Here is a 21500-nt window from a genome sequence, read left to right on the forward strand (position 1 = left end):
TGCTTAAAATAATGAACTTCTGCCAAACTAATTGGGTTTTCATTTGTATGTGAATGTTCAGTGTCGTATAATGAAGATGAGTATTAAACAGATAAAAGGTTTGCTTTATGTTACGTTCAGAGCAATGCAAGCAGGGTACACAAGGAAACACCTTTCTGCTGCAAGGGTGGCCGAGCACTGGCACAGGTTGCCCAGAGAGGTGGTGGAGTCTTCATCCTCAGAGGTGTTCAAAAGCTGTCTGGACGCGGTCCTGCGCAACCGACTCTGGGTGACCTTGCTCGAGCAGGGGCTTGGACCAGTGGCCCCCAGAGGTCCCTTCCAACCTCAACCAGCCTGTGACTCCATGCAGCCAGACATCGTACATTATTTTTTTCCTTGTTTTCTTGTTGCCGATGCCATTGTCCATTGCTTTCCAGCACTTGCAGAAGATGACTACTTACTTCTCAGTTCATCTTCTTCTGGCAAATCCTTGTTCCCTTTTTATCTGCTGTTTTGTTATGGACGTAGACCATTTCCAAATGCTTTGCAGAGTGACTTTGGTCCAGGAGCTGGAACATGTGCATTTGAAAACAAAGGCTGTCCTGCTTTCCTGAAGACTTGAGGAAAAATATGCACGTTGTCTGTCAGCTTATAAAGTTTCTCTAAATCTTCTGAAAGCTTCCTCGTATGCTTTATTAGTGTGCTGAAACTGAAGTCTCTAAGTGAGGCTTTCAGCTCTGACTGTTTTTTGCTTTTTGCTTTTCTGTTGACATTTCAGTAGCGAGTAAATATGCTGTTCCTGGCTGCTTCAGAACTGGAAAGGTGGTAGAAGCACAGGAGCCAGAAGACAGAAGTGACTGAGAGGGTAAGAGCAGTGGATCTGCAGGGCTCACTGGCAGCTAATGAATATGATATTTACCCCAAACGAAGTAACAGCAAAGGTGCGTGATGGGAAGCGATTAGATAGCAGAATGGCTGTTTCACTTACGCGTTTCTGTTTTATCTACTACTGTGTTTGCAATATTACTGTTTGTTACTTGAAGTATGCTTGGTCCAAAGAACTGAGTTGAGAACTGGGAAGAGATGGTGTCATAGTACAAAAAGCAAAAAAAAAAAAAGAGTATTCCTCTTCTATTCTACATTTTTGTTCAATCGCCTGGTAACTTAAGGCAAGATGACCGGCCATTCACATTTGCACTAACTCATCTGGCATAGTCGGAGTGGAGAGTAGAGAGTGAAGCTTCTGCCAGTATTTAAAAAAAATCTCTGCGTCGCTTCTGAGAAATGGCATGTCCACTCCTTTTGACGGGCCGTACAGAGGTGGTCATCCTGGGCTGCAGAGGCGCATTACGGAGGTTAGCTTGGCTTGCTCGCCACGCTCAGCAGGACCGGGCTCGCCCGGCGCGGTGAGGCTGCCCGGCGTCGCCTCCAGCAGTAGGGCAGGTTCAGACCCTTCCCTCTGCCGAGAAAATTCCACACCTGATCTCAAATTTGGCTGCTGTGTGGCTTAGTGATGTCACCTAATTCGCAGCTGCGTCCCAGTGCCGTCTCTCTGCTTTGTTTCCTGATGTGGAGAGCTGCCGTGTGCTGGGTGCCGGTGCTGGCGGGGGAGCAGGGCGGCGGAAGGCTGGGGGGCTGCGCAGCCCCCTGGGGGGGGGCAGCGGGTGCGAGCTGCGGCTGTCACGGCCCCGTTAGGTCGCAGGCGGTTTCTTGGGGAGCGAGTCGCTCTGTGGGAGCTGGGGACAGCGCAGGCAGACGTGGCAGGTTTCGAGGATGCTCTGGGTCGTGGAGGAAGGCGAGGCGAGGCCGGTGGAGCCTCTTGAGGCTGCAGATATTTACAGCGCTGTCTCTCCATCTCTCCGTGCCCTCTCTGAGCTCCATGCTTGAATCTCGGCTGTTCTCCTGCAGATTTTGCAACCTCTGACAGCCCTCCCCCAGCCACCCCTGGCAAGTCTCCTGGCTGCCGCAGAGGGAAGGAGGGAGAGAAGGCAAAATGCTTTGGCAGTCCTCGAGAGTGGGGCTTTCTGCTGCTATCCCGGGCAACTGCTGCAGTTCAGGTAAGGGGCTTTCCAGTGCAGCAGCAGCAGAAGGATGAAGTGGTGCAGAGAGGAGAGGTGTGAGGGAGGGGCTTGTCAGGGAGCGGGGGCTGATCCTCCTCTGCTTTGGGGGTTCATGTAACACTCCAGTGCTCCCAGCCCATCGCTCCGTGGGGCTTCTGCTTCGCCTGTGCCTTGTTGTGGTTTCTCTCTGCTAATGGGCTGTTCCCGAGCAGGCGCGCAAGTCCCGCTGTATGGGCTCCGCAGAGGCTGGAGGAGCGAGTGCTTCACTGCACATCTGAACCTGGAGCAGTGAGGGTCACGGCACAGGGTGTGCTGGAGGCAGACGGACGGTCTCAAAGTCCAGAAGCGATTCTGAAGCTTGTGGGTGTTTCATAGGAAGGGAGGTTCCCAAAATCTTCATTGAGAACACTCATCACGCTCTTCAAGAACCTGCAGACAGAAAGCATTTTTGTGAATTCTTTGTTGGAGGAGTCTCTGTCTGAACCTGCTGCTCGAGGTTGACAGGCGTGGTTTTATCCTGAAAGCCTGTGGAGGGCTGTATCTTGAAGATGGGAGCAATGGGGGAACCCCATTGTGCTACGCATCACAAGTGCACAGAAGGCTGCTTCATTCTGAATAGTTTGTGATTTTTAGATTGAGCACCTGCAGCAGGATCCAGAAACGGGGACGAGGACCGGAGCAGAGGAAGATGGACAGTGTTCCTATTTAGAATCACAGCCATTTCACTGGGATTTCACACAAATACAGAAGTCTTAACAAATATCTTGGGTAAGAGACATTTTGTTTAAAAAACGAACAAACAAAAAAAGCCCCACCAACACCCCCCCCCCCAAAAACAAACAAACAAACAAACAAAAACAAAAAACCCCCAAAACCCCCAAATCCCCAAACAGTTAGAAGTTAATGTTACATGACCTCATACTTGGAAGGAATATTGTTACTGCTTTTTCTTCCAAATATAAGACTAAACCTATGGTGAATTTCCTTTAGTGGTGCTAGCTTTGCTGACGAGTCTGTAAATACTTGGATCACTTAACTGTGTTCCTTAGAGCTCCTTAGAGCTTTTGTTGAAAAATGGAAAGTATGTTAGATAGCACTTTAACTATGTTTGCTTGAAATACACAGATACTGACATTTCCTTGCACTATACCATGCTAGAGGGAAATTCTTCTAGCTGCTCTGGATTTTCAGGAGGTTCAGTGGTATTTTAATTAGTTGAAAAATGTGAAGACCTTATCTGGAGATCTCGGCAGAACTGAAGTTCTTACTTTGTCTTCACAGCACTTCTTCCAAAACCTCTTAATTAAATCTATGAACTTAAAAGCTTTAAGAAAATGGAAATAGCTGACAGTTCTCATTAAATGAGTATATAAAGAAGTGGGAAAACTTCTGAAGATTTGTTTTAATGTGGGTATTTCCAATAATGTTTCTGAAATGTGACATTCATACAGACAGCTTATTAGACTATTCCATGTGTTCTGTTTCATTTTTCATGCTTTTCCTTGCTTAAAAGGGGTATTTTTCCCTTAGCAGTAGATTGTAAGCTAAAGAACGGGAAGATTTATGGTGTCAGTGCTAATAGATTCGAGGGGTTCACAGGCCTCCTGTACTGTTTGTCTGATGTCTCAGAACAATGTATTCCTTTCATTTGTGTGCCCAACCTGACGTATATAATTTTAAGTATAATCTTAAGTTCTGTAAAATAACTGTGGGATTGTGCAAGTGTTTTGCTCTAGAGCAATAAGCAAATCATAATGTGAAAGTACAATAGGTAGATTCATCAAAAACAAATCTGAAATCGTGGGTTTTAGTTTAGTTGACTTTTCCATATCTCTCTAACCACTAGCTGTGACTTACCATGGGACCGTGAATTGAAGTGGCATTCTTTAATTCGTTTTGGAAATGGATGTTATCAGGTCTCTGAGAAGAGATGGCAGAAACTGCATTCGTCCCAAAGTGCTCGGTTCTGTATCTGAGGGAAAATACTGTTTTGAGTACTGTATTTGGAGTACTGAGACCTTTGAATAAAAGGTCTCCTCACAGGTCTGGAGTGATTTGCCTTTTCAGAGGACTGTGGCTCTTGCCTGTTCCTGGAAGGTTTATACACTGCTTCACTTCCTTCAAAGGTGGGAGGCAAGCTGAATGAATATTGGGGGGAATTTAAGTCTACTTTTTTATTGTAGTGTTGTCTTTGGCCGAGTTTTGTGAGTCTGTAACAGCATACTCCCTCTGATCACTGAACCAAGTGATTTACAGGCAAATTTGCCTTTAAAAAAGTAATAAACCAAGTAGGCTATGGGAAGTCATTAAAAAAAAAAATAGGCTACTCGGCTTATATCTTAAGATGATTGGTAGAGCTATTGAAACACTGCTTCAATTAAATATTACAGACCTTTCTTTCAGTTCAGAAAACTCTCCGAATTGCAGCTTTTTTGGTTACCATTCCTGTCAGCGTGAGTGGCGTTGGGACTAAGGGTGGATGTGCGCTGCAGTGGCCTGAAAGAGATCTGCAGAAAGTCCTAAAGCCAGTGCTGCTCCCTTCGTTTACGCCCCATCTTTTCCTTCATTGCCTTTTGCTAAGGCATTGCCCTGACAGCTTTGCATGCATGCTCTGGATACACCGAAGGACTGGGTGCCAGACGTTCATGTTTCCTATGATGTCTTGACCATGTACATCAGTGAACAGGGCGATGGGGATTTATCTCCAGAGTTTAGAAATGTGGCTTGGTTGTTTGTGGGGGTTTTTTTGGTTTTTTTTGGTGGTGGCGATTGGGGGGGAGGGCTTTGTTGCTTTTGTTGTTTTGTTTTTGTTTCTTTTTTTTTTTTTAATATTTTGAAAGGTACTGACTACTGACAATGAACTTCAAGAAAATGTGATGTGAACAGGTGGGGATAAGTACTGCCACGGTGAACTCTATTTCCTTTGTGTTACTAGAGAGATGATAGAGCTCCACAGTCCTTTTTATCCTCGGCTGGGTTTGGAAGCGTAACCTAGACTTCATGGCAGTGTGTTTCTTGGAGCAGTGCTCTCCCTTCTGTCTGTCTGTCTTGCACCTTCTCTCCTCCTTTTATTATTGCCCATGCTTCAAACATGGATAAAATTGAGATTCTCTTGTCTGAAGCTGTGTTGCATAAGTATTTCTGAAGTCTATTGTAAGATCTACTAGCTATTTAGAAATCTAAAATGGGAGTAGCAACTGAACTGAGCTAAGTATAGTATTCGTGATTATTTAAGCTTGCGGCACCTGGAGAGCCCAGCGACAAGTACAATTTGCAGTACAAATGCATTGTAAATGATAGTGTCTACTGAGAAACAAGATCTCAGTATGGGGAAACAGAGTGTTTGTAAACACACTGTTGTCAGGTTTGCCTGACCTCGGTGCCAGGGGAGATTATGGAGCAGATCATCTTCAGTGCCATCATGCGGCATGTACAGGACAACCAGGCGATCAGGCCCAGTCAGCACAGGTTTATGAAAGGCAGGTCCTGCCTGACCAACCTGATCTCCTTCTGTGACAAGGTGACACGCTTGGTGCATGAGGAAGAGGCTGTGGATGTTGGCTACCTAGACTTTAGTAAAGCCTTTGACACTGTTTCCCACAGCATTCTCCTGGAGAAACTGGCTGCTCATGGCTTGGATGGGCGCACTTTTCGCTGGGTAAAAAACTGGCTGGATGGCCGGGCCCAAAGGGTTGTGGTGAATGGAGTTAAATCCAGTTGGTGGCCGGTCACAAGCGGTGTTCCCCAGGGCTCGGTACTGGGGCCGGTCTTGTTTAATATCTTTATCAATGATCTGGACAAGGGGATCGAGTGCACCCTCAGTAAGTTTGCAGACAACACCAAGTTGGGCGGGAGTGTTGATCTGCTGGAGGGTAGGAAGGCTCTGCAGAGGGATCTGGACAGGCTGGATCGATGGGCCCAGGCCAATTGTGTGAGGTTCAACAAGGCCGAGTGCCGGGTCCTGCACTTGGGTCACAACAACCCCGTGCAACGCTCCAGGCTTGGGGACGAGTGGCTGGAAAGCTGCCCGGCGGAAAAGGACCTGGGGGTGTTGGTCGACAGCCGCCTGAATGTGAGCCGGCAGTGTGCCCAGGTGGCCAAGAAGGCCAACGCCATCCTGGCCTGTATCAGAAATGGTGTGGGCAGCGGGAGTAGGGAGGGGATCGTGCCCCTGTACTCGGCACTGGTGAGGCCGCACCTCGAATACTGTGTTCAGTTTTGGGCCCCTCACTCCAAGAAGGACATGGAGGTGCTGGAGCGTGTCCAGAGAAGGGCGACGGAGCTGGTGAGGGGTCTGGAGCACAAGTCTGATGAGGAGTGGCTGAGGGAGCTGGGGGTGTTCAGTCTGGAGAAGAGGAGGCTGAGGGGAGACCTCATCGCTCTCTACAACTGCCTGAAAGGGGGTTGTGGTGAGGTGGGTGTTGGTCTCTTCTCCCAAGTGATAAGTGACAGGACAAGAGGAAATAGCCTCAAGTTGCGCCAGGGGAGGTTTAGGCTGGAGATTAGGAAAAGCTTCTTCACCAAAAGGGTTGTCAGACACTGGAACAGGCTGCCCAGGGAGGTGGTTGAGTTCCCATCCCTGGAGGTATTTAACAGACGTGTGGATGAGGCGCGCAGGGACATGGACATGGTTTAGTGGTGGACTTGGCAGGGTTAGGTTATCGGTTGTACTTGATCTTACAGGTCTTTTCCAACCTAAATAATTCTATGATAAACCCTTCCTAAAATTCAGTGCCTGATACAGAGCCTGGAGTACAGCAAGCATTTTACCTTGTGGAAAAATGCAAAGCAACTGCCAACAGATGGGGCATTAACAAAGCTCATTTACATTTCCTGTGCACCTGACAAGTGAATAATTGCTATGTGCCCGGTTAGCAGAGCTGTAAGTATCTAGTGCTTGGAATATATGTTTTGTTTTTATAGAGCCTGTTCTACAGTTTTGCTCTTTTTTCTAATAAAATGCTGGGTTTTGCTTAAACAATGTAACTCAGAATATAAGTGAGATTACTTCAGTGAATAGGTGCACCATCCGTGAGGCGTCCACAATCTGCACTAGTGCCGAAAAAACCCCAGTTAGTTCCCGTGCTGTTGGGTACACTCTTTTAACGTAACACGTCCCATCTTCTACCCTAATTCCAAGAACATAGAGGCACTGTTTAGTGATGAGCGTGGTCTGAAGAGGAAATCCAGCATACAGTTGGGTTTGGGTGTGAAAGGTAAGGATGGCAAGAACCAGTTCTTAGAAAGCGTGTGTTCCTTGCAGGTCTCTGAAAATGGCCATTGTGGGTGTTTCTGGTTAGCGGTACTGGATACTGTACTGTTTGTTAAGTAGTTCAACAGCTCAATAGGCACACCAATAAAAATTGAAATGCACAGTTGTCTGAAATGGCCTCTATCTAGACTGCCTTATTTCAGAGAGATTTACTCATCTCTGATAAATTCCAGAGCATGAAACCAAGGCAGGGGGCAAAAATTGCCTGTTTTCCTTTAATAGCGCTTCAGACTTTGGCTGGAATTTATTGCTGTATTTTGTTTACTTATTTGAGTGTTCTTCACAAACATTGGCAGCATCAGACTTAACCTTAAAAAAGAGGAAGTGTGCTATTTCTGTTCTACCTTGTTTTGTTTAATTGAATATTTTTTGAAATACGTCTGCCATCTTCGTTTGGCAAGGCCTCCTTAAATCTCTAGCCATGGGAAGCACTGCCTGCCATCTGTGAACTGGTTTTTCTTTCTTTCTCTTTCTAAAGTTGCTGTTCTTCTTTTAAACTCAGCAGAGACATTCCCAGCAACTACGGAGAAGTGACTTCATTTCTGACAGCAGCCATACGATAAACTTGCTGAGAGCTGCTGCCAGCAGCTCATTTCCCGTGAGTGGGAGCGTGCTGCGTGGAGCCCTGTTTCTGCAAGAGCAGTCATTCTGTTAACGTTAGTTGTGCTCCGTCGTGGAGCATTGGAGTTAATATGGAATGAAAACGTGAGTTTCTGAATTTGTACCAAGTAACTGCTAATTTTGCTGGTTCAACAACATTTAGGACTAGCATGTCTGGAAAGAGACCTTTTTCTTTAATTTGTAAAACAGAATGAATGGTTTTCAAGACATTATTTAAAACAAGTTTAATACTCTGCTAGTTTTTAAACCTGGCGAATAACTAAAGAATACAAATCACAAATGCAATGACCGTTGGTTATCTTCCTTCAGAATGATTTTTATTAGTTGCTATGTTGCAGCAATATGTATCTCATTTATGCTGATGTCAGTCCTTCCTATCAGTGAGGAAGATGAACTCTGTCACATCCTTTTATTTAGTAAGCAAAAAGCTTAAAGTGCGCTCAGCTTCTCAATTTGTGTATTTTCATCATGTTTTGAACCTAGTCTTCGATGTTTTAAAACTACCGAATCTCATAATCTTATACATGGTTTTACCCAAAGGTTGGGAGAGAGGCAAGAGATGCACGTTTCCCCTGGTTTCTAGTTGGCTTCCTGACTGTGGGCAGAGGGAGCGTTGGACTGAACCAGTGGGGCAAGCCTGCGTGCGTTTGGGTAACGCCGGGCACCGTGGCTTTCGCAGTAGGGGTTATTTTCGGAGTAGGGCTGGGTTTAGGTTAGCTGGTCTCCAGACATGGTTCCTAGTGCTTGCTTGACTGATTCCTGATAGCACTATGGCTTGGTGGCATTTTAAAAGTTAGACATGAATTTGTAATGATAATTGTAATGAAAATTGTTTGGAATTATTAACCTAAGTTTTGGCCTTAACATAGTTGCTTCCATTTCTTGCATAATTTAGTGGTTTTTCATTAAATACCACAGAAGCTCTGTGACGGTGTACAAGGGAAGACTGGAGTAGAAAGATGGCAGGATTTTTTTTTTCTTTTGTAACTTGACGGATTAGCATGAGGCCATTATGTCCAACACTAGTTTGTCAAATAATTTGAATTTGGTTTTGATGAGAGATTTTATAAACAAAAATCTTTATCTATGTAAGTAACTTCAGTGAACCCTCGAGCCTTTCAGTGAGTAAAACAAACAGGATTTTCCACAAATATAAATAGTGAACCAAAAATAGCTGTTTTCAAAGAGAAAAAGCTCAGAATTGGGTTGGAGAATAAGAAGGTATGTGTTATTCAGGAAGGAAATAGGAAGCATTTGAGTGAAGTTGTGTGTGAATTCTCTCACCCTTTTGTATAAGGATAACCCACAAAGGTGATGTTTTCCTATATCTGCAAATATTTATTACATTAGATGGATTGATATTTTAAACAAAGTAAAGCTCTTGATGAAATTTAGTGTAAGTTTCCATATGGAAACTATGTCAAACATAATCAAAGCAGACATGCAAAGTATTAACAGTTATGCTTAGCAAATCCTTTAAGACTTTGAGAAGACCTTTATGTGTTAGCAGTTAATATGCTTTTTTCAGATACTCACTGAAATAAGACTTTTCTTCTCAAAGTGTTTTAATTACTTGAAAAGTGGTCTGTGAAAACAGTCACAATGCGTCACTGGTTGTAAAGGATTTGCCATGTGTTTTTAAAACTCTGCCATTCCTTTCCCACACTTTTTGTGAGCCTCCCTCACGGTATATTGCATTCAGATACACTTCATGGTGTTACTACAAATAATGTGGATTTCCAGTTGATCTTCAAGCAAAGATGTTGTGACTACAGTTAACAGCTACCTGCAAGTGTTAGTGGATTTGGTACATCGGTGATAAAAGGAAGACTAGGGAAAATGTGGGCCCTCTCTGGAAGGAAACGGGTTACCCCGCATATGGAGAAGGCTGAGGTACTCAACGCGTTTTTGCCTCAGTCTTCACGGGCAAGTGCTTAAGCATCACCGCCCAAGTTGCGGAAGGCAAAGACGAGGACTGGGAGAATGAAGAACCACCCACTGTAGGAGAAGATCAGATTTGAGACCATCTAAGGAACCTGAAGGTACACAAGCCCGTGGGACCTGATGAGATGCATCCGCACGTCCTGAGGGAACTGGTGGATGAAATTGCTAAGCCACTATCCATTATATTTGAGAAGTCATGGCAGTCCGGTGAAGTTCCTATTGACTGGAAAAGAGGAAACATAACCCCCATTTTTAAAAAGGGAGAAAAGGAAGACCTGGGGAACTACAGGCCAATCAGTCTCACCTCTGTGCCCGGCAAGATCATGGAGCAGATCCTCCTGCGAAACATGCTAGGGCACATGGAAAACGAGGTGATTGGTGACAATCGACATGGCTTCACTAAGGGCAAATCATGTCTGACAAATTTGGTGGCCTTCTATGATGGGGTTACAGTGTTGGTGGATATGGGAAGAGCAACTGACATCATCTACCTGGACTCGTGCAAGGCATTTGATGCTGTCCCGCGTGACATCCTTGTCTCTAAACTGGAGAGACATGGATTTGATGGCTGGACCACTCAGTGGATAAGGAATTGGCTGGATGGTTGCACTCAAAGAGTTGTGGTCAGCGGCTTGATGTCCAAGTGGTGACCAGTGAGGCGTGGCATTTCTCAGAGATTGGTATTGGGACCAGCGCTGTTTAACATCTTTGTCGGTGACATGGGCGGTGGGATTGAGTGCACCCTTGGCAAGTCTGCCGACGACACAGAGCTGTGTGGTGTGGTCAACACGCTGGAGGGAAGGGATGCCATCCAGAGGGACCTTGACAGGCTCGAGAGGTGGGCCCATGTGAACTTCATGAAGTTCAACAAGGCCAAGTGTAAGGTCCTGCATGTGGGTTGGGGAAATCCCAAGCACAGATACAGGCTGGGCGGAGAATGGATTGAGAGCAGCCCTGAGGAGAAGAACTTGGGGTGTTGGTTGATGAGAAGCTCGACATGAGCCAGCAGTGCGTGCTTGCAGTCCAGAAAGCCAACCGTATTCTGGGCTGTATCAAAAGAAGCATGACCAGTGGATCGAAGGAGGTGATTCTCCCCTTCTACTCTGCTCTCGTGAGGCCCCACCTGGAGTCCTGCGTTCAGCTCTGGGGCCCCCAACATAAGAAGGACACGGACCTGTTGGAGCAAGTCCAGAGGAGGGCCATGAAGATGATCAGAAGGCTGGAGCACCTCTCCTATGAAGACAGGCTGAGAGAGTTGGGGTTGTTCAGCCTGGAGAAGAGAAGGCTTCAGCGAGACCTTCTAGCAGCCTTCCAGTACCTGAAAGGGCCTACAAGAAAGATGGAGGGGTGCTTTTTACAAGGGCATGTAGCGATAGGACAAGGGGTAAGGGCTTTAAGATGAAAGAGGGTAGATTTAGATTAGATGTAAGGAAGAAATTCTTCACCATGAGGGTGGTGAGGCACTGGAACAGGTTGCCCAGAGAAGATGTGGATGCCCCAACCCTGGCAGTGTTCAAGGCCAGGTTGGACGGGGCTTTGAGCAACCCGGTCTAGTGGAAGGTGGCCCTGCCCGTGGCAGGGGGGTTGGAACTAGATGGTCTTTAAGGTCCCTTCCAACCCCAACCAATCTATGATTCTGATTCAGGTCAAGGTCGTAATAATAATTTAACAAAAATACGGGAGCAAGCTAACTTTTTTAATAGTCATTACGTCACACATTTTGTATGGGAGGTGTATGTGTGTACATATTTGTGTGTGTGTGTGTATATATGCGCCTCTTTTACATAAAACAGGGATGCAAAAACTAACCAGAAAGTTGGATTTTAAGTGACAGGGTGCAGTGTTTACTAACACTTGCAATGGAACTTTGTTTCCCAGAGTTGTATAATGTAATTAAAGTGTTTTCAGTGCAGGTGATACCTGGCGTGATAAAACTAGCATACTTGAGGGTGGGCCTTCCTGTCACGCCATCTCCTCCCTTGCTGAGCATGGGGGAGTAAAGACCCCCAGGAGAGTGAACTTCAGCTTGCAGACATCTCCTCCTGCCGCTCCCCATCACGGAAGTCCCTGTGTTACATTTACTTCCAGGATTTTGCACCTTCCCTGCTCAAGAAAAAATGGGTTATGAGAGGAGAGAAATTAACATTATTAACATTATTAAAATACTATTTTTTTAGAGCTAGCTTTGAAGTCCTGTTGCTGTTAACTGAGACGTGATGGGAAGGGAGAAAAATGAGATTTCTTGGTATTCCCAGGAAATGGGGAGACTTCTGCCAGCTTCTGCTTGCCTTGGCACGGGCAGGCTGCTGGCCGTGGGACCCGCAGTCCTCCGCCACCACAGCGAGCCCCATCTCCTGAGGTATTTTCTCACACAAGTCCTTTTTCACTTCGGCTTAGAGAGTTCATTTTGAGTTAAAACACCAGCCCTAGAAATTAACCTTTGCTAGTTCCCGTTTCCTTCCAGGAGTATGTTATTTTATTTTACGTTTGTGAAGTTGGCACGTGGGGTAATGCTAAAGCAATGTGTTTCTTTGTTCAGCTCCTGATTTACATTGAAAGTTGGAGGTTTTTGCAGTGTTGTGGATTTTTTCTTGTTGTTTGGCTGATTTTTTTTTTTAACACCTTCTGCAAAGGTTGTTTGGTGCCAAAGTGACTGCTGAAATTCTGAGAAATCCTTCTCCTTGGAAAGTGATTTCAGCAGCAGCTATCTGTGGGACATACTGCATCTTAACAGGTTAAAGCTTTAGTGAAATTCTCTAACACAAAGCTCCATATACAACACGAAGTTTTTATGTTTGAGATACTCTTGGTGTGATACAGTTTTGTTGGGCAGGAAACAACCTCATTCAGCCAAAGTTTCTTTCTTCATCCCACCGATTTGGAAGTAACTTGATGCCTGCTTTTTTTCTCTTCTAGCCTTCCTCTCCACTTTTTCCCTCTTTATAAATACAGATTAAGGCTGTGCTTTGTAAGTTAATTCTTTCCTTTTTTTCTGAAACTACGTATTGTCAAAACAGGCCAATCAAAGTGGCACAACCAAACCCGGTCCAGCGGGATATCCCAGGCTCTCCTCCAGCTTCATCCTAAGATGCAGATTTCTGTGATAGTAAATACCAGTGATTGCAGAGGAGATAGTATCAGAACCATGCCCCGAAACTCTGGAGAGGCAAATGGACAGGTAATTTGATTGCTCTTTACAAACACACAGGTGTGAAAAAGATCCTACTGAGAAGCCTCCCTTCTTGCTGACGAAGGGAAGAGCAGATTTGACTGGTCCTACAAGACATTCCCAGTGCTACTGATATACCTGTTTCTCAGATGCCTTGCCAACATGTTTTATTCATATGTTTTGGGGTTAAGCTCATTTTCAGATGTGCCAGCAGATAGGCTTTGCAAAGCTCGTTAGCATTTTTCCCCTTTATCTGCAGCAAAGCGTGTGGATTGTTTTATATGATCATCTTCATTCTTATCTCACCTAATTAATTCCCAGCCATTGCAAGAGCCCTCGGCAGCGATGATACTTCCAGCTCTCCTAGCATCTGTTTTCTCTCAACAAGCTAATCTGCTGTGAATAGAAATATTTAATTTATTAATTCTTCTGCAGCCAATATATGGGAATGTGGGTGAAATTTTTCATAGCCTAGCTGTGATCTCGTGGTTCCTTTTGAACCTTGTGAAAGCTATCACGGAAGCTTTGTATGTACAGAGAGGAATGAGAAATGCTTTTAGAAAAAAAAAGAGAGAGGCAGGCTGCCTGTTCAAATTATTGAAGAATGAAAGTCTAACAGACAGAGCTGCTGGATTTTTAGAGTCTAAAGAAATCCAGAAGCCTGTTAAACTTCAAATGGGCATCGTATTCAGACTCCTCATACATGATACCAAATAACAGATTCATTTGAAAATTTCCATTAAGTATGGATTTTAATGAATGGTTCTGGACGCTGAGCTTAAGACAACCTTGGCTTCTACCTTTCGGGATAAGCTGTTGCTGTGGGTAGCATGTGAACCATTGGGAAACCAAGCAAAGTCATAATACTTAAAAATATGCCCTGTGTAAGCATATTAACTGTTCTTCCATGCAGAGTGGACATATTTCAATGAACATACAAGCAGGTGTGACCTAGCTTTAAAATGTCAGTCTGATTTCCACCCTTGTATTCAGTGTTTGCTAACACTGACTTTTTAAATGCAAGGAGATAACTCCTACCCTTTTTCCGGTGCATAGAATATCCAGTCACGTTATCTGTAGACCTATCAGGAATTCATCACATTATGATTGACTGTGTATTTTTTTCGCCCTTTTTCTTCTGGATGAGGAAATGTATACTGAGCTTTTTATGCAGGAATAATTAATTATGATTGCCACTGTTGTTATTGATTACCTCCTTAAAACTTGACTGACTAAAAGTCTCTTGAAATCGGTGAGTCTTTTAAAACCAGGTCCAGTAAACAGAGATAATATTCTTCCTTTTCTAAAATTCAGAGCTCAGATGAAGGATGTGCCTCTGTCACCTGGCCTTGCAAGGAAATGCAGAGGGATCTGACTTGGTAGATCTAGCGCTTAGCTGCTGATGTTCATGGATTTGAGGAGAGGGGGTTTGACTTTGTATTCATTTGCTTTTTATACTGATGATGTACTTTGGAAATCTGATGGTTTATTATTTCGAAACCATTCTGTTACCTACTTCTGATGCAGTGTTTTGATATATCTTACTGATAGATGGAGTATCAAGCTTTCTGTGAGGCTGTTCAGGGAATGTATTAATCTTGTATGATTTTTTTTTTAAGTCTTCTATGCAGTTATTTTATTTTTTTTTTCTTTTTTTCTCTGTTTCTCTAGGGATCCCCTTATTGTAGATGTCCTCATTTTTACACTATATCATCCTTTCTCTTAGCATTTTTCCTGCTGCTCACATATCAATAGAGCGATAGGACTGTAATTTTCAATTCCTCATCTAAAATAGGACAAATCTTTCAGAAACGCACCAATGACGTTTTCTTCTTGAACTTCGAAAAATTCAAAATGGGTCAGCTCTGTATCGTGAGGAATGACACAGCCCGTTACCTTTGTTGTGAATCTGTTGGCATTGCCAGGAGGGCTGTGTACCTGCAGTATTACCGGCTTTTAAGAATTGCTGTGTTTAACAGTCAGATAGGAAATTAAATGGATTCTGAATAGTTGTCTTGTCTGTCAGGATTAGTTGTTTGTAAGGAAGATTGTGTGTTAATGAATTGGGACTCTAATAACACTTTATGGAATACTTTCTAATATAAAGCAATGGTTTCTGTGGGTGTTTGCTGTAGAAAAAGAGGGAATATTGGAATGCACTTGTTAACAAACTATCAGCAAATTATGATTTATTTTAAGGGGATGTGTATATAGTGGCACGTGTGCCAGGTGTGTTCCTCCCGGGCTGGGCAGGGTGGCCGCTCCTGCGAGCGCGGTGCTCCGGGGCAGGGGCGGCTGTGGGGGCTCCTCCCGGCCCTGCAGCCCTGCGCCCCCGAAGCCACGCGGCCCTTCCCTCCGGGCCGGGGCTTCGCCTGTGGCTGGTTCTGCTCCCTGAAGGCTGTTTCCAGCAGCGGTCTTCTGAGCGGGGTAAGTGGCGCCAGGCGTTGCTTTCGGGAGAGAAGTGGAAGGACCCGGCTGCGGATGCAGGAACGCGCTGGCCGTCAGCGGGGTGTCTCCTCCCTCCTCCCCGAGCCGGCAGGTGTCCGGGCTGATAATCCCAGGTGATAGTCACCGGTCCCGCTTCGAGCGGCTCCGGCAGTGGAGTTGGCTGTGGGGGTGAGCCCGGCCGCAGCCGTGATCTCGTCTTTGTACGAAGATTATTTCGGGGGCCCCCTCCATCCCGTCACAGTTAGGTCGACCAACTTCCCTCTCCGTGGTGATTGTGTGGTAACATCTCTGTGGTAACGACAGCTCTTCCTTATATGGAAAAGTAATTTTTAGAAAGTGAAGTATTTTTAGCTTCCCTAGCTGAGTTGCAACAGCTGGGAAGGTGGAGGGGGCCAACACAATGTCACCAAAATCTTCCCGGCAGTTACCTGCCCGCGATTTGAGTCCACTGATTGCCAAACTTGCCAGTGCCTTCCCATGGGACACTGGGTCTCGTGGCCTAGCGGGTCCCAGCGGCGCCCACGGCAGCTCGTGCTCCTGCTGGCTTCGGCGCCGTCCCTGCCACGCAGCCGTGCCTCGCGGGGATGCCTCTGCACGGGCCCAGGGAGGCCAAGGGGCCTTCTTGAATTGTTGCTGCTCTTGGCACAGATGGTGCCAGAGACGGGTCCGAGCGCTGGGCGTCCGTCTCTGGCGACGGAGAGGTGCCGCGCGCAGCAGGGCTGCCGAGGCCGGTTCTCCTCCCCAGTCCCTCCCAGAGGTGCCGGGTTTGTGTGCGGCCCTGAGGAGCCTGGCTGCCGAGCTCCAGGCCTGGGGATCCTCTCCCGTGCGGGGGGCTGCTGCAAGCATGCGACACGTTCAGAGAAAGCGAGTGCTTTCTACGGGTTACAGATACCATCAGCCGCTTTGCAGAAGCCGAGTGCCTGGCCTCGGCAGAGGGGGGTGAAGGGCAAAGGTACCCCGGGGCGCGGGAGCCAGCCTGGGGGCTGTGGGAGGAGCGTGGCAAGGGGCAGGAATACGTGTGCGTGCGTTCCCCGGGTAAAACGGGGTCCTAAACGCTGCTGGGGGCCTTCGTTCTGGTAAATCTTGGGTACTGCCCTTCTCAGTTTTTCTAAGAGGGAGAGTAAGCGCCTGCAGGCGCAGGACGTGAAGAGGGGTCCCAGGCAGCACCGTCGGCTCTCCCCCGACCGGAGGCTGCGCCGGTAGCCGGGCCTGACGGCGCAAGTGAAGAATGGGGTGCTCCTTTTTGTTTAAAGTAATCTCTGGGCTGTGTGTGTTCTGGTTGTCTATTAACACTTAAATATTTACGCTTTGGGATGTTTTCAAGAAGGTGAAAGGTCCTCTCTAACACAAGGGTTATTCTCGTTACTCTGATGGATTGTTTTTAGAATTAATTCTCAATAGTACCTAAAATTTGTGTCCCACACATTAAGAAGCTAAAGCTAGGTACCACAAACACATTTAGAAAGGATACTTCTGATGCTCTTGGGGTTTAATTTTATACTGCTGTAATTAAAAATGGTGTTCAAGAGCTAGCCATCTGGACATCAGATAAAAATTTAAATCTGGCACTATGCAGAGAAGGGAAATCAAAAGACGATGAAACTGAAACTTCGTGTTGGGACTGGAGCGGCTGGAGTTCCTTTGGGCGGTTCTCTTCAAGTCCATTTGCGCTCAGGATGTCAGACTTCTTGCTGGTTTTAGCTGTTGTGGAGCTAAGGTTTACGTACAGCAGTATCAGAAACCGTTTGGGCATAAATTGCCTGCTGGGTGTTGACATCCCAGGAATGGTTCTCTGCTCTTAAATACAGCTGATGAAAAGACATTTTAAACCTTAAGCTCAAACTCTAAAAGTAGTGATAAAAGCCAGACGTCTCACCTGTTACATTTATGTCTTCCTTTTGCTCTTCTACCAAAGCTGAGTGAGGGAGATACCACTACGCACACCAGAAAGCAAATTAAATCATTTCTCACTGGGCTGTATGACAGCAGCCCAGCACTGAAGCCTGGGACAGAGCGGGACTGTGTGCGAGGAAACTGCCTTCTCCAGGAGGGGTCCGGGTTCATCCGATGGCACGTGGGCATTCGGCTGAGTAACCGCCTGCTGAGGTTGTGCTCACTGTAATGACAGTCATTTCTGCGGGATGCCTTCCTGCTTGTTTTTTTTTTTTTTTACAACCGCTTTCGGTTGTCGTACAGTGTTTGTGGGGGTGTCTGCCTGGGAAGGCTGCGCGTTGAGTGCAGGAAGAGTCAGATCTCCATGGGAATCCCTGTCAGCAACAACGCGGTAAATCTTGTTAGTTCTCGAGTTTGGTGTGTGTTGGTGGTAATCTGGTTAGTGCCTAGACAAATTAATCTAAAACATGGAATACTTATTTTGTATTTGAGGGGGTGGTGGTGCTCTTTCTTTTCGTGAACTGCCATGTGAAATACAAAACTGTTCCTGTAAAGTTTGCATGCTTTAAAGCCAAGGTTGTGTTATCTTCCATATCCATTGTCACTTGTGTTTTATTTGATTATACATTGTGTTTTCTGGAAACCAGTGTAATTTCAGAGCCATTTTAAATTACTTATAAAATATTGTATGCAGAACTTCAGAGTGTTTTCACCATTTACAAAGACCAAGCGGTTATCTTCCTGTTTTCCCTGTAGAATTCTTTCCGATACCTATGTATGTTGATTAATGCGCTGTTGAGGACCTGTTTTTTTCTAATTTGGTTTTGAGTACCATCACAGACATGGGACTCGCTCTACAGGACGCCACTGGGCAAGCTGGGGGGAATTTTAGGGCAGGTCTGTTCAGCCCAGGGCCCCCAGTCAGTCTCTCGTCCCCGCTGCCCGCTGAAAAGCTGTATTGGTGGCATATGGTGGCCCGTGAGCCTGGGCCATCTCTGCAAGCGAGGCAGAGCTGAAGCACTGTAGGGGAGGCAAAATAGATGACAAAGTTTGCAGAAATGACTTGGCTGCTCCTCTGCAATCCTTGTGCCCCACGGCTGCTTGCAAGCCCACTTGTGCAGAGTGGGGCCAGCTGGGAGACTTGATTCCAGTCACAGCTGATGGGAATTCCAATGCAGTGAAGAGGCAGCCATTGGGAGGGGGTTGTAAGCCAGCCTGCGGAGCGAGGAAAACCGGGGGGAGCTGCCTCAAGCCAGGGTGAGACCTACCTAGTGTCAGCTGAATGAGTGTGGTTTGGGACTTTTAGAAATATTACATGAGGTCTGAAATAAGTGAGAGGAGTGTTTGGGGATTAATGCTCTTTAAGGAAAAGCAGAAGTCAGATCTGGGGATCTTTCATGCCTCTTGTTTCTCTGTCCTCCTGGTCGAAGCATGCTGGAATTTCCCTGTTCCTGATCTTGTGCTGTTGCTACTCACCTCATTTACAGCCTGACAAAGTTGTTCGCTTGGGAATGGCGAATGCCTGAGAAACGGTTCAAAGTCTGGCCTGTAGGTTTAATGCCTGTTCTAGGTTAGCCTTGGATGCTGTTAAGTGCTTTGTGTCTTTGTGGAAAACAATCTGTATTGGATAATGCAGGGTAAAATGCAAGCTAAAATGCTTCAAAAGCACCAGAATAGACTTGGAGCCCAAGGCCTCAATCTTCTTCTTAGTATTTTTTAAAATTTATTTTAATTGCTGTATTTGCTTTATTTCCTACAGTAGCAGTGTGCATTTAATGCATTAAGTCACACTTACAAGATACTATGAAGTCTTCAGTTAAAAATGCTCCGTCTTTGCACTTTTATACTATTATTAGCAAGTAACATAGTTTAGTAGAAGTCGTTTTGGAAAGAATCAGTTGATTTTGAGCACCAGTGTTCAGAGTTTAATCTTGTGGGCTAAATACCTGTTTTAAGGCTGGAATGCATTTTGCCTTTTAGTTTCATTCAGAGAAAATCCAGTAGGTTCACTCCTACCAACAGTAAGTGGAAACAATCAGGATTTTGTTGTTGTTTTATCAACAAAGAACTGTTTGGAAGGAATTTATTTTTGTATGTGAGAGCCTTCTGAAAGTGAAGTAAAAACATAATCACACATTTCCATAGCTCCAGAAGACAGTAAGACTGTGGCTCCTTAGGGCTTGTGGTGTTGAGTATTTGCTAACGTGTTCGCAGTATATGCAAGATTTGGTCAATGCGGGAACAATCATGCTTTTCTTCTTCACTGCTCCTTTCTGTTAATAGTTGTTCTATTTAATAGCTCCACTGAAGAGCTCTGAATAGCAGTTTCTTGCATTTAACAATATCCTTCTGTTCTGTAAGCATAAGGACTGCTTCCAGGATCACCTCTGCTAGAGTTAGAGGGTATTTCATGAGTAGCCTTGACTCTGGGTTTTAAGGCTGCTAAGTGAAGTGGTTTTGTCCCTGATCATGTTGGAACTGTGAATGAAGCATCAAAAAAAAAAAAAAGGTAATCCTTAGTTATCCAAGTTTACTAGGGAACTCAACTTTTTAAAAATACAAATGAAGGTTGGTTTTTTTTTTTTTATTAAAAATGAAGATCTTTCCTTTTGTAAATATGAAATGATGCTCTTAGACCCTTCCTGCTCATACTTTAACCATATAAAAATCCAATCTGAAATGATGGATAATTGGAAGTAAAATGGATTTAATCAATTTTTGACTCTATCAACTTGCTTGCCTTTAAAGGCCTTTTGAAATCCTTACGTTAAAGTTGGCAGTGCTAGCTTTAATATACACTTGTTTCCACTGCTATTCCATGTAAATTTTTCAAGGGTATGAAAGAATGCTACTAAATTTAGGCAGGGAGTGTTGCGCAGACAGTGCACAGTGTTGTCTCACTAGTGCTGCCAGTTTGTTTAACCCAGCCTCGCCCAGAGCCACAGCCGTGACACCCACTGCACAATCGCGGTGTCTTCCCACTCCGTCATTAACTCCTGGCAGCACGGCAGTTAATCTTGCCAGTATAGCAATAAGTGTTACTCAAAACTCTGCCAGGGCCAAAATTGCACCTCAAGGACTTTAATTCTTCATAGGTGATTGATATCTATATCTGAGGGATATATACACACCCACCCACCCATGTATATATATATGTAGGTGTATCATTCCTTTTGGGTGAGTGACTTTGCAGTCTATAATTGAAGTTCAGCTTGGTTAGATGAAATTGCTTCCCTGAGGACCGTTTCTACCAGTCTTTAGCTAAGTATTCAGGATTAATTTTATGTACATGCTATGAATCTGTCTAGGTTTTGAGAATCTGCTTATATTCACTCCTCTCATCAGGCTGTAAATATAATCTCTTGCTTAAAAATCATAGCTGAACTGTAGAACAAAGTTGAGCATCTATAATCTAGGCGACTTCATTAATTGCTTTTTGTCAGTGTCATCGGATCGGCATGAGATTGTGCCAATGAGAAGTCTGATCTGGATGGGCAGGGAACCTGGACTGGGATTTTGCTTTGAATCTTTTGGTTTTATCCTGAATCATTTTCTAACTGTAAAGCTGCACATGAGGGATATGTCTACAGATACCTGTCAGAGCTGTGCCATTTTGATTATAAAATGGGACCCCTTAAAATCGACTCCCTTCTTTGATGCAGACCCTGCAGTCAGCTGGAACACAGCTCTGGTCCGTGCTCTCTGGCGCGCGGTAAATGGATGACTGCTGGTCACGCTCGGCAGGGCCCGGCTGCGATACGACTCTTGGGAGCAAAACAAAGCTTCCCAGAAGGTGGAGATGCAAGGTGGATCCTGAAAGACTACTTGCAGGCTGCTTTAATGAAGAAGCTAGAAATAACCAAGTTACTGCTCTAAAGGGAAATTAATTGCTCTATAATGATATCCTCATTTTCCCCAGCCTTGTGAGATTTCCTTGTCATCATGCCCTAATTTCTAGTAGGGGCTGCTGGTGTCGACTCTGAAGTAGCGTACTGCAGCTTAATGCATCAGCCATAGGAGAAGGCTCAAAAGCAAGGAGGGCTGTAGCTTCCAGAATGCTCTTAAGCCCTCAGGAGGGGTCACGTCTTCATCATTTACGATCTTTTGCACTTTA

At 45.3% G+C, this 21500-nt stretch overlaps 1 protein-coding gene across 1 annotated transcript in view; it reads left to right on the plus strand.

Annotated features, from left to right (window-relative positions):
* The window catches only part of INPP5A (inositol polyphosphate-5-phosphatase A), a 262693-nt gene that overhangs the window by 14458 nt on the left and 226735 nt on the right, over window positions 1-21500 (plus strand). The window lies entirely within an intron of this gene.

The sequence above is a fragment of the Gavia stellata genome, chromosome 9 (assembly GCF_030936135.1).
Source record: "Gavia stellata isolate bGavSte3 chromosome 9, bGavSte3.hap2, whole genome shotgun sequence".
Lineage (NCBI taxonomy): Eukaryota > Metazoa > Chordata > Aves > Gaviiformes > Gaviidae > Gavia > Gavia stellata.